We start from the raw sequence: 13,104 nt of genomic DNA, 5'->3' as shown, positions 1-13,104 counted from the left end.
CCCCCTATCTATGAAGTCAAGTTCATAAATGGAGGATCAGAAATCTGTGGTCTGACCAACTCAGCTGCCAAAAGAATATCCAGGGAATCCAGACTTCAACCTCCTTCCAGGCCCAAGTCATTGCCTGCTATTACCTTTGATGACTCGGACCTGCAGGGAATATCAGATCTACACCATGACAGCTTGGTAATCACCATGCAAATTGGCACGGCAAAGGTATCAAGAATCCTGATAGACGGAGGCAGTTTAATCAACCTAGTGATGCTTGACGTCCTCAAAGCTATGAAGATAGATGAAGGAAAGATCATCAAGAAATCCAGCGTCTTGGTTGGATTCAGCGGAGAAACAAAGAACACCCTGGGAGAAATCAGCCTGCCAACCTATGTGGAAGGTGTGGCTTCATATGAAAGATTTGGAGTAATGGATTGCCTATCCTCATATAATGTAATCCTGGGCAGACCATGGATCCACAATGTCAAAGCAATCCCATCAACATACCATCAATGTGTGAAAATTCCAACAGAATGGGGGATAACCACCATCGGGGAGAACAGAGGGGACGGCTCGGGAATGTTACACTCGGGCTTTGAAACCCTCAAAGTCAGGTAAGTCTCTTGCATAGCAATTAAAGTCACCTGTCAGGGAAGAATATGTAGCACAATCACAGATGGAAACAGGAGAGGTCATATTGGACCCAGAATTCCTTGACAGGAAAGTACTTGTAGGGTCAGATGCACCCGACTCAATCAGACCCAATCTGGTCAGCTTTCTTAAAACTAAAATGTCTTGTTTTGCTTGGTCACATTTTGATATGACTGGTATAGATGCTGATGTTATTACTCATAAGTTGAATATTGACAAATCCTTTAAGCTGTACAAAGAAAAGAGAAGAAAATTCGGCTGCAGAGAGGCATGAAATCATCAACCAAGAAGTTGACAAGCTCTTGGACATGGGAATGATCAGGGAAGTAATGTACTCGGCGGCTTGCAAACGTAGTAGTCGTCCAAAAGAAAAATGGCAAATGGAGAGTCTGTGTAGACTACACCGACTTAAACAAAGCCTGCCCAAAAGATTCATTTCCCCTGCCACACATCGATGCAATGGTAGATGCCACTGCAGGCCACGAAATGTTAACATTCATGGATGCCTCCAGCGGATTCAATCAGATAAAAATGCACCCAGCAGATCGGGAAAGCACGGACTTTCATTCTTGAAAGAGGTATATATTGTTATCTTTGCTATGCCCTTTGGATTAAAAAATGCAGGTGCAACCTACCAAAGGCTAGTCAACATGATGTTCAAAGACCAGATATGAGACACCATGGAAGTCTATATAGATGACATGGTAGTCAAGTCAAAAAAGGCATAAGACCAAGTCAAAGACCTGGAAGTAGCCTTTCAAATACTGGAGAAATTCAATATGAAGCTCAACCCACAAAAATGCCACTTCGGAGTCTCAGCAGGCAAATTCCTGGGCTATATGGTGACAAAAAGAGGAATAGAAGCCAGCCCTGAACAGATCAAAGCTATTCTGGAGCTAGAACCACCAAAGACGGTCAAAGACATACAAAAGCTGACTGGAAGAATAGCGGCCCTGAACAGGTTCATTTCAAGATCATCAGAGAGGTGCAAATCATTCTATAACCTGCTAAGGAAGAACATGGACTTTCAATGGACCCCTGATCATCAGGCCGCCTTTGAAGACCTAAAGATATATCTATCCTCTCCTCCCTTGCTGGCAAAACCAATCAAATATGAACCCCTGACAGTATACCATCGATCCACAGAAACTTCTTTGCCCGGTGCGTCTTGGTCAAAGAAGCGGACGGACAACAAAGACCACTGTCTATTATGTAAGTAAGAGCCTCTTTGGATGCGAGAGATCGGTATGGCCTACTTGAAAAATATGTTTTAGCTTTAATTATGAGTTGCACAAAGTTAAGACCATACTTTGAACGCCACCCTATAATAGTCAGAACCAATCTTCCTATCAAATCTGTACTTAGGAAGCCAGAATTGTCCGGACGAATGTGCAAATGGTCAGTCCAGCTGAGCACATACAATATAACATTTGAACCAAGGACAGCAATTAAGTCACAAGCATTAGCAGACTTTGTGGCTGATTTTAGTCTGACCCTAGAACCCGACCTAATAAAAGAAGTGAATAAACTTACCAGCGACCAAACAGACCTAGAATGGACCCTATTCGTCGATGGTGCAGCCAACATGAGGGGCACAGGCCTGGGGGTAGTACTAAAATCGCCACAGGGGGATAAGATAGTACAGGCTATAAGATGTGCATTTGAGGCTACCAACAATGAGGCAGAATATGAAGCCCTAATAGCCGGATTAAAGGTATGTATTGACCTTGGTGTGCAAAACCTAAAGGTACGTACTGATTCCCTTCTTATCTCCAACCAAGTAAATGGGATATATACTGCAAAAGACTCCAAAATGATGCTTTATCTGGATATTGTTCAAATTTTAAAAGGAAAATTCCGAAATTTCAATATTGACCAAATTCCCAGGGAGTTGAATACCCAAGCCGATGCTCTAGCCGGCCTAGGATCTAACTTCAGTCCCCTAGACTTCGACAAAATACCCATTGTACATTTACTAGAACCTGCAATAAATAAACAAGATAAAAGTTTCCCAATTTATATTGCCAATTCTTGGACAAAACCCTACTATGACTGGCTACAACAAGGAATCCTTCCCCTAAATAAGCAAGATGCCAGAGCACTAAAAATAAAAGCTGCTTCGTATACTATTATTGACAACGTGCTTTTTAAGAAATCGCAGGCTGGGCCGTACCTCAGATGCCTGGAACCACAAGAAGCTGAGCAGATATTATCAGAAATCCATGAAGGATACTGTGGAAATCATAAAGGTGGAAGAAGCCTGGCAAGCAAAGTACTCAGAACAGGTTATTATTGGCCCACCTTGAGGGCCGATTGCCTGGAATTCAGCTCTAAATGTAAAGCTTGTCAGATTCACGGACCATATATCCATCAGCCATCTGAGGAACTACATTCCATATCCGCACCCTGGCCATTTATGAAATGGGGCATGGACATAGTAAGGAAACTACCTCAAGCACCCGGACAAAAAGTTTTCATGCTAGCAATGACTGACTACTTTTCCAAGTGGATAGAAGCTGATTCATAAAGGCAAGTCAAGGAAAAGGATGTCATAGCATTCATCAAACACAACATCATATGTAGATATGGCATCCCCTCCGAAATAGTATGCGACAATGGCACGCAATTTGTGGGAAAAAGAACAGCCGCCTTCTGTGCTCAATGGAACATCAATCTGGTAACATCCACACCAGGATATCTAAAAGCTAACGGTCAGGCAGAATCCAATAATAAGGTGGTAATCAGCTGCATAAAGAAGAAGCTAGAAAGAAGAAAAGGCAGATGGGCTGAAGAACTCCCCCTGGTTCTCTGGGCTGACAGAACCACGCCTAAAACATCCACAGGCCAAACCCCCTACTCCTTGGTCTATGGATGTGAAGTAGTGATCCCGGCTGAGGTAGACATTCCATCAGCCAGATGCAGCCTGAACACAATAACAAGCAATATACCTCTAATGGAGGACAGCCTGGACTTAACAGAAGAGCTAAGAGATGCAGCCAGCATCAGATTAGCAGCATATCAGCAAAGAGTTGCGAAAAGCTACAACAAGACTGTCAAAGCCAGGGTATTCAGGGTAGGAGACCTTGTCCTCAGGAAAGTCTTCCAAAACACAAAAGAAAAGAATGCTGGCAAATTGGCCCCAACCTGGGAAGGTCCCTACCTGATTGACTCAATAGTCGGCTAGGGACCTTATAGATTACAAACCCTGGACGGCGAAATGATCCCAAGAGCTTGGAATATTGCACATTTAAAACTATTTCACATATAAAATATATCTCTCAATCCAGGTATAATTTTTCACCTTGACATTTCTTGCCTGGCTTGATATGAAACTACATGTATGATATTTGCCATTATATGAATAAATGTCGTATATGATTTCTTCAAATTATGTGCCCAAGTACTTATCTATGTTCTCATGTTTACTTTTACCAAGTAGAATCTTCCATACTTGTTTTACATACTGCATTTTATTTAAAACAAATCTTAAAGATTGGGGGCCACCCCCACCAAATATCCAACTGATATCCAAATTTCAGTTGCAAAATAGGCCTTTAAATATTGAGCTCCACTTAACATACAAATCTGGAAAACTCCTTCCTGACTTGTGTAACATAAATGGGTCATAAGCCCTCCAGACAGGCAGGGGACGTAAGCCCTCCAGACAGGCAGCAACCCCACTCATAACAAACAAACAAAAAAACTGGCCAGATCCAGCACAAAAACTGGCCCGATCCAGTCAAATAACTGGTCAGATCCAGTACACATCCAACATTACAAAAGTACCTTGTCAAAACACAAAAATAAACAAAAAATGATCAAATATTTATTCATCCAAAATAATTGGCCCTACCACACACCTAATAATCATCCATTCCAGGGACATCCCCCCTGGATGGGCCAAAAAATTCCTAAATATTCATTCCAGGGACACTCCCCCTGGATAGACCAAAACCTAAAAGAAAAACACAAATCTAAGTTATTTTTGAGCCAGTAACCGACTCACAACCATCCACCATTTCCTGGTCATCAGATTTTGCCTTGGAAGGAGGAGAATCCACTTCTTCTTCTTGACCCATATTGGCCAAATCGGGATCGAGCGTCCAATCTTTGTCTCATCCCGTGCGGATCCCATTAGCCGGTCGATTCCGGATCCCTCATAGCATCAACCCGGCCTTTCCCAAAGAAGTACCGAGCAGCATCGGCCCGGCAGCGCCTCCACTAATTCCTTTTCAAAGACAAGCTCCTCATTTTTTCTCAATCGATCTGCATTGCCTCGCTTCTCGGCCTCCAACTCTTGCTCGACAACCTTCTCAAAGCATTTTTGCGGCCACCTCACAAACTATAGCAGCCCTAGTTGCCTCTCTAGCTGTCCCCAACTGGGATTGAAGTACTACTTCATTACTCCTGCATGTGTGCAGGTCACGATTAAGGTTATCCAGTTTTTCCTCCAAACTAGAAACCCCTGGCACAGGCATCCCTGGTGACGACAAGCGAGCCAACCCGACATCCAATCCCTACAAAAAAAAAAAAAAAAAAATCAATCAATCCCAAGTACAAAGCAAAACAAAAAGCACATGAACAATTAAAAATATCCCTTTACAACTAACCTCCTTAGCATGAGAAGCAAGTTCGGACAGCCTTTGTCACAAGAGAAGTCGAATAGAAACCACTCGGTAGACGACTCAAGAGTATTAGCAGACAAGAGCGGCCGCCCATTTTTGCGAGAAAATTCATTTATCCGTGCCGGGCATCGTCCATGTCATCAATCCTAGCAGGCACTTGCCTTATACTCCCGATTGGCCGAGCTTGGATAGGCTCTTTCTCTCCCTCCTCCTCTTCGAGGATAACATCTTCCCTCTTCCTTTTTGGAGCCTGGACGACCTCCGGTGACACTAGCCTAGGTGGATCTTGGGAAGGCTGGACATCAGAAACCAGAATATCAAGCATTTTGTCACTCCCACTAGCCTCCTGGCTCTTGGACTGTTCAGCAATCCTAGCCACCCTAGCCTTCAAATCCTTTGCAGAAAAGCTGGCCAACCTAGTAGAAGACCTAAATACTGAATACATAAAGAATATACGTAAGTATCAGATGAGAAGCGACAAGAAGATACCAATTAACATAAAAACGTATAGAAGACATACAGGAAAGAGCAGTAGAGCTAGGCTTGCCTTTGGGTACTTTGACCCCAGTCAGCTTGGTCTTCATATACCGGGGCAATAATTCCCTGCCCAAACTAGCTGGCCAGGTCCTCTCTTCCTCAGGAATAGCAAGGAAAGCCTCTATCCTGGAAATAGCTTCCTCGTCAAGAGGATCAAAGTTCCAATCAGGGGCTGCAAAAACCGTCAAAAATACACAGGTGAAAATCAAAACCTATTAATTTCATGTAATACACATTGCAAAATAAGAGTACAGGAAATCTACCACTCTCCAAGGGAGGATATCTCAGATAATCAAAGCCTGATCCCAGAGTCTCAGTCCGGATAAACAGGAAAGTCTTTGCCCAACTTTTATCGTCTCCAGAGTCCAGGTTAGTAATTAATGGAGACATTTTCGACTTGATTCTCAAATTAAAACGACCATTAATTGGATTTTTCATATGATAAATTGCCTTGATATCGTTAAGGGTAATTGTGAGATTGTGCTTAGCACAAAAATTTTCAACAGAATGGATAAGTTTCCAAACCATTGGCATAATCTGGAAAGGTGATACTTCCATTGCACGAATGGTATCGATCATTAAAGGGGTAAAAGGTAACTTACAGCCTGCTTTGAACGCCCATTCAAAAATACAGAACCAACCAGGTGACACCAGTTAGCTCGATGGACAAGATTCAGAATCCATACCTCGGTCGACTCGGGAATTATTTTCTTCTCCCTTAATATCTTGTCATAATTTGTTTTCAACAAGTTCTCTTCAGGAAAGTAAGGATCCAAAGATTGAAGGGCGGTGAATACAGAATCCTGGTACTTAAAAGCCACAGCACGAGCAGGAGGATCAATTTCCATCACCTCTTCCTCCTGGACATCTGTGGGTTCAGGCTCAGCAGCAGCCATCTGAGATGCAGCAGTTTTCTGGGATACAGGACGTTTTTTGGCTCCCATATCTTTTATTGTTTGATTTATTGTGATGAAGTTAAATTATTGAAAAAGTATAAACTAGCAGAACAAGACTCCTGGGAAATAGGGGAGAATTTCAGAAGAAAATTTGGCAAAGAAAGTGGAAGAAATTTGGTGAAGAACAACCTGGCCCTAAATACCGTATTTATAGAGAATGTATAACGGTATGGAAACCCTAGAAATTGCAAATCTGTCAGCATGACATCACTTAGCCGTTGCAGTGTTCAACGGTAACTAGGAGTCTAAGAGTCATTGAATAAATATGATTCTTCTTATTGTTTAACCCGGTAAAGTTGACATCCCACCCCTGGCCAAATCCAGCATGGGTAAAATGTCAAGGGGCAATTGTTAGGCCAAGTTTAGCCTGGTCTGACTCCAACCTGGCCTGACCTTATTAGTCTGATTGAAGTAACTTGGGACCGGACAAGTCTAACTACTATTCAGCTATTGAAGAATATTATAGCAAGAAGGCTACTAAATCCTGGAAGAGAAGCCTGATGGTAAGTACAAAATAACCTGGCAGAGCGTTAAAACAGGCTGGATTGAGAAAGATAAACAAGAAATGCAGTTGTTGGGAATAAATAATCGTGTCCTATACTCAAGGAAGACCAAGTCCAACCATAAGACCCTATCATCTATGAATCAAGACGGAAAGGAGAGAAAGAGCTGAGGATTCGTTAAAAGAAGAATAAGTCAAGCAGATTAATAGGGAGCATGTCCTATTAATCCGGCAACAACTCCTACATTTGGGGAGTTGGTTGATCATTGCAACGTTGATCATTGTAACGTTGAGAAGAGTGACTTTGATAGAGAAGAGAACTATATATAGCTTTTGTAAATAGATAATGAAGGATCAATTTTTGACTCTTTAATTATTCTACACTTTTTCTATCTTTCATTACTCTTAAGATATCCGATCCTATATACCAATCTGTATTCAGTTCGTCCATATAATATAAAAAATATTCTCTATACTTAAATCTTCTTCTTATTATTTATTCCTTAATCTCTATCAAATACATAGAACTAGATACCCAAATTACTCTCTAATTAGGACGGGTCCGTTCAGGAAAATCCTGCTAAAACAGGAAGTAATATTTTACAGTCAACTGGTCCACACATATCGGTAATGATTGGCTGACTAGAGTTTGACATTACTGTCGTGAGACGGTGGTGACCAGTTGATCCCCTTAGGTCATACCTAAAGGGTAACACTCTTAATTGATCATTTAATTGATCGTATGACGATACGGGTCAATTAAATTTCTTAAAAATTGACGGACGATTTTGGAAGTAAAATTTACGTATCTCATTGTAATCTGATTAAATAAGATACGGTCTGAGTAGTCGAATTGTTTCATTACTTGGATGAAATTATTGTTTAAGGAAACAATTGAAATTGAATGAATTATTATAAATACAAGTTATTGTGATTTATAAATTGGTAAAATATTTTGGTACAAGCAATTATGAATTGCTAAGTCGAATTTTGTATATGACGTATTTTTATTAATATGTTGATTTTTAATATGTTAAAAATACATAACAAATTTATGTAACATATGACATGTGACATAAGACAAATTGACATTTTGACAAAGATAATATGGAGTCCATATTATCTATGCATACCGAAATTAAAGAGGTATTAGGATGAAATTGTGTTGATTATGTTAGTGGTGAACATAATCATTTCCCTAATAAACTAGCCATGCAACCTAGTGGTCATTGTGAAGACAAACTCATGCATGCATTGGCTCTCTCTTCTTCCCCTCTTCCACCCGGTTTTTTGAGAAGAAAAACACTTTGTCTTTCTTCTTATTTTACCTAACATACACTACAAAATAATTAGTGTATTAGCTTATTATTCATTCATCTAAAAATTTGAGTTTTAGAAAGATAAAATTCTTCCTTCTCTTCCTTCTCTCTAACCGAAATAATAGAGAGTCCAATAATATTTTTGGGTCAATTTTTACACTAAAATTAATATTATTCTAGTTTACATAATATTAATTTGATTAAGAGTTTGCCTTGGGTATTTTACTTTGGGAAGGATCCTACAGTTGGATCCTAGTTCATCCATTAAGGAAAGCACAAGAACAAGAGAGAAGGAGAACTCTCTTGTGCCCATATAAACCGAAATACCATTGTAAGATGAAGATTTCTTCTTTAAATTGTTTATAGTTTGCATGCATAAGATCACCAATTAATTTTATGATTAAATTAACATAAAACATATATGAATATGTTAGTAAAGAGATCTAGATTTCTAACACTCCTAGCAACCTCCGAGACATTAGCATCTAATCGATTCGAGAAGATGTTAATAAGAGCCAACATATCCACACCATGTGGAGCAAGAAGAAAGTTGACATGGCTTGTGGATAAGCCCAACATAGAACGGAATTTCTCCTTGTAGCATAACCGAGTCGGAGGAAGCACCGGAGCACAACCCGGCCACCCACCAATGGCTCCAACTTCTTCGGCAAGAGGACAAATTTCACCTTTCGGGAAAACGAAAACATGATGTTTCGAATCCCAAAAACGAGAACATGCTTCAAAAAACGAAGGTTGCACATTGACTTGACGAAGCACCAACAATTGACCAACTCCCATGCAATCGAGTTGATACTTCTTGGGAGGCGACAAATCCCGGCACCATTGTCGCAACGCGTTCTCAAAACCATCCATGAAATATTTTTGTGGAAGAAGAAGAGGTTTTGTGGAGATGATTTTGTGTTTTGGATGATGAAACAATAAAGCGCAAACGTCCCTATTTATACAAAATGATCAGCGCATTTTTCAGAAAAAGAGGAGAGCCGGCTTCCATCGCCAAGACGCTCACGCCTCTTTGAGGCTTATCCAGGATTCCCGCTGTTGACTTGTCTCTTTCAACATGTGTTTTCTCCTGACACCTCAAACCTCCCGCCAGGAACCTCGCGCCTCTTCGGGATGATCCGGAAAATTTTGTGTTTCTTCACACTCACATTTCTTTGTTTTCGCGTTTTACGAAATCCGACACGGTTTCCATGACGCAGCTTTAAACATACGGATTTTTCTTTCTTTTTTTTAAGGGGGGAAGGGCTAGTCGCCCCGATCCGCGATGGATCGTTTCCATGTCAGCCGAAATTTTCCGAAAATTTTTCGCTTTTTTGCAAAACAAAAATCCAAATCGAAAATTGATAACACGACATCAATTTTCCTCAAAAATTCAGGCACTCACAAATTCGAGTCTTGACCTCAAAAGCCAAATATACTCGCAAAAATCCTTTTCTAAAATTCTTTCCTGACGGGTTGAGTTTTATATTTTTTCAAGTCAATTTTCAAAATTTCGATGCAATTTAATTCACGACACGAGTTAATTGCTCAAATTTTCAACAATTCCTTTTGAATTCCAAACGCGACGATTTGTCACGGAATTTTCAAAATTTCAATTTTAACTTCAAGTCATCTTGGTTAATTTTGATTTTCAAACAAATGCTTTACGTGATTTTCAATCAAACGCTTTTACGTGTTTACGTTTATGCGTATATGCTATCTGTTGCCTGTTTTCTACACTAACGATGCAGGAACTGGAGAATCAACAGCCGACAACGCTCCTCCAAAACACAACACAAAAAGCCAAAAATCACAAAACAAACCACAATCCAAAAACACATATATACGAACCGCCTTACGCAAAAAACAAACGTCTATCATACAGACACTGGCCTAAAACAAACATCTATCATACAGACACTGCCCTAAAACAAACGTCTATGATACAGACACTGGCCTAAGACAACGAACTGGGGGCTAACCGCCACCTACCGAACTAAGCACCTCTATCCTCTCAAACGGAAAAGAAAGAGAGCAACAGGGGAAACAAAGGAGCAACAGTGAAAGCAGAGGAGGTTACCATGGCGATAACCCTCCGCTCCTGCTCCATGACAAAAAAGAAGACAATGCCTGGCAGATTTTTGGATGATAGGGAGGCCAAGAACCATGATGCGATGCACCACTCAAGTGCTGACCCCCAATCATCAGCCATCCTGCCCATGAGCCACGACGAAAAGGACAAACCGGCTATATTAGCCGCCTATCCAGATCTCTGCAGACAACGACCAACGATCGACACCCGATCGTTGGCCGGACAAAGGCCGTCAGGGAGAAACATAACCAAGCCTGTAACAAAAAACAGTCGACTCTCCCCCTCCGGGATCGACTTCCTCCTCCAAAGACTCAACAACGGACCCCATCGGTCCCAGACGATACCCTGCGATCAAACAAATGAAAAACAAACAAAAAACGTCAGCCGAAATTTTGGCATTACGACGGCATGAAATGGATAAATCCAAAAACAAAAAAACACAACCTGCAATGCAAAAAACAAGAGGCAATCCCGCCCCAAACCATTCACAAACAAAAAAAACACAAAAACGACTCGCCCCTCTTTTCAAGCAAAAGACGAGTCAAAATCACAAAAACAGGCGTTTAAAGGCCCACACAAGGTCCGCCTACAACCCAAAATACATCCCCGACACAATGGGATTTTTCTGCGGCTCAAAAAGGCAATTCACACGCTAATTTGACCTCAAACCGGTCAAAATTCAAAAACGACCACAAAAAAGGCAAACGTGATTTTATCACGCCTCAAGGCGACCTGAAATACCAATAAGGTCCATTTCAAGGCAAACTGACTCAATTCAAGCCCAAACAAGCGCTTATTTTGTCAGACGTAAGACCGTCGCAAAAGGCAAAAATCCAATTTTGCCCACAAACATCCAACGAAGGTCCTTAGATGGCAAACACGGGTTTTCCCAACTACAATGCAACCTAAAGGGACCCACTACCCAAGAAAATAAACTTGGCATTGTGAAATGAGACGGTTTCTAGCCTCATTCACGTTTTTCGAGCATAGGGAGCGGGAACGGGGACCAAAATGCAAACTAAAAGCACACCTATACTCCTAAACAGGTTTCTAACCTAATGCAAACATCAATTTCACTCAAAATTGGCTCAATCAAAAACGCCCAATTCGATTTTTAGGGCAAAATTTTGCCCAAATTTAATCAAGCTAAAATCGACAAATTTGAAAGGATTCAAGAGGGAATACCTACCTTGAGATGACATTTGTTGATAATGGCACAAGCAAAAGCAAACTAGAAGGTCCGTTAATGGCGACTTTGGCGAGATTTTGAGGTTGAAGATGAATAATCATCCGCGGCTCAACCTCACGTCTTTTTAACAGAAAATAGGGAAGCCGGCTTGCATCGCCAGGTGGCTCGTGCCTAAACCAGGCCTCCCCTTTTCTTTTTCAGCGAAATTTGGGCTTTGGCCCAATTTCCCATGACAAATTCGAATTTTCATTGACGATATTGAATGTCGTCATTTCCTCGAAAAACAAACAAAACCAATAAGTGAGAATTCAAATTCGCTATTTTCAAAAATTTCAAGCAAACGGCGATCAAAACCGCCAACTTCAAACCAAATAGTGAAAATTCAAATTCGCTATTTTCAAAAACTTCAAGCAGACGGCGATCAAAACCGCCAACTTCAAAACCAATAGCGAAAATTCAAAATCGCTATTTTCCTCCAACTTCAAAATAACAGCGAAAATTCAAAAACCGCTATTTCCATCACATGTCAACAAGGGCACATAAACCGTCACTTCAATCAATAGTGAAGATTCCAAATTCACTATTTCTGTCAAAATGTCAACGGCGGCACATAAACCGTCACTTCGATCAATAGTGAAGATTCCAAATTCACTATTTCTGTCAAAATGTCAACGGCGGCACATAAACCGTCACTTCGATCAATAGTGAAGATTCCAAATTCACTATTTCCATCAAATGTCAACGGCGGCACATAAACCGTCACTTCAATCAATAGTGAAAATTCAAAATTCACTATTTCCATCAAATGTCAACGGCGGCACATAAACCGTCACTTCAATCAATAGTGAAGATTCCAAATTCACTATTTCTGTCAAAATGTCAACAGCGGCACATAAACCGTCACATCAAGCGCAATAGCAAACCCAAATTTGCTATTTTCCTTCAAAATTGAAAACAACGGCGATCAAAACCGCCACTGCAAATTCAAACCAAATGGTGAAAATTCCAAATTCACTATTCCTTCAAATACCAGCAGGGGGCTTCCTCGCGAAACCCACTCATTCCAATGACAGTGATAGTGAGAATCCATACTCACTATTTCCCCAGCGACATCACGAATTCGCTACTTTCAAAACAAGCCCATTCGACGCGGCTACTCCCATGGTCCATTAACCGACCATACCATGACTGGCGAGCCTTTGTCCGCAACCTTTTCAAGGATACATCCCGAAGATGCCTCGG

The sequence above is a fragment of the Silene latifolia genome, chromosome 11 (assembly GCF_048544455.1).
Source record: "Silene latifolia isolate original U9 population chromosome 11, ASM4854445v1, whole genome shotgun sequence".
Classification (NCBI taxonomy): domain Eukaryota; kingdom Viridiplantae; phylum Streptophyta; class Magnoliopsida; order Caryophyllales; family Caryophyllaceae; genus Silene; species Silene latifolia.
This window is presented reverse-complemented; position numbering follows the sequence as displayed.